Source organism: Tupaia chinensis, unplaced genomic scaffold (assembly GCF_000334495.1).
Source record: "Tupaia chinensis unplaced genomic scaffold, TupChi_1.0 Scaffold000037_20, whole genome shotgun sequence".
Taxonomy (NCBI): domain Eukaryota; kingdom Metazoa; phylum Chordata; class Mammalia; order Scandentia; family Tupaiidae; genus Tupaia; species Tupaia belangeri.
The window spans coordinates 2,792,653-2,793,967 of record NW_006159479.1 but is presented as its reverse complement, the minus strand read 5'-3'; positions in this window follow the sequence as shown (position 1 = coordinate 2,793,967).

Genomic DNA, 1,315 nt, shown 5'->3' with positions numbered 1-1,315 from the left:
ATGTCATACATGGAAAACAGCACTAGCGGAAGAACTGAGGAACAACAACAAAAAGATTTAAGATGTATTTAAAGATAGTAAAATGGCAGGAGCAAGTCCTTCTTTATCAGAAATCACTTTATAAACTGATTTAACTCACATAGTAAAAGACAGAGATTGGTAAAGTGGATTTTAAAAATACATGATCCAACTATTTAAATGATACTCACTTCAGGCCCAAAGGAACAAATAGGTTGAAAAGTGAAGAGATTTAAAAAGGCATTCCAGAGGACCAGCAGTTGGCGTAATGGCTATGTCACTGTACTCCCACGTCGTAGACTGCAGTTCGAGTCCCAAACCCGGTGGCTTAAACTCACGCCGGGCGCGTGTGTGTACGTGCCCAAGATCCCGAGAGGAGAATGGAGGAGAAGGGATTGCGGCATGGCCATCCCCTCTGGGGTGATTTCTCGCTTTCTGTCTCTCTGTCTCTCTCTGTCTGTCTGGCGAGCACATGCACCCTATAGCAAAAACCTCTCAAAAATAAAGAAAAAGGCATTCCAGGGCCAGCCTGTGAAGTGGTGGTTATGTGACTGTATTCCACAATGGCCAACTGAATGATTTGAGTCCCAAGCAAACAGTTAAAGAATTAACAAGAATCCTATTCAAACATCCAAAAAACAGGGGAGGGAGGGATCCGACATAACTTTCTATGAGGCCAATTTTATCTGATACCAAAATCAGGCAAAGCTGACACAAGGAAACTACAGGCTGATATCTCTATGTATACAGATATAAAACTCCTCAATAAAATACTACCAAACCCAATTCAATAGCACATTAAAAGAACAGGGACAACAGGTGAAAGGGAGTTTTAAAGTGTTGGATCCCACATGGCAGACAGTGGTTTGAGTCCCAAAACCAACAGCTTGAAAAACATGCCGGGAATGTGTGCATACATATTCAAAATTTGGGGAGAAAGGATTGTGGTGTGGCCATCCCCCAGGGGGTGATTTCTCCCTTACCCTCTCTCTGTCTCTCTCCAGCAAACGCATGCGTCCTATGGCAGAAATTTAAAAGAAAGAAATAGAGTGGGGGGGGAGGGATTATATACCATAATCAAGTGGGATGTAACCCAGGAATGCAGGGGTAGTTCAACACAAGAAAATTAATCAGTGTAATGAAGTATATCAATAGAATAAACACATCTCAATAGATACAGAAAATGCATTTGACAAAATTCAACAACTTTAATTAAAAACAACAACAAAATCAATTCAATATGCTAGGAATAGAAGGAAAGTTCCTTAATCTAATAAAGGGCATTCATGAAAAAGTC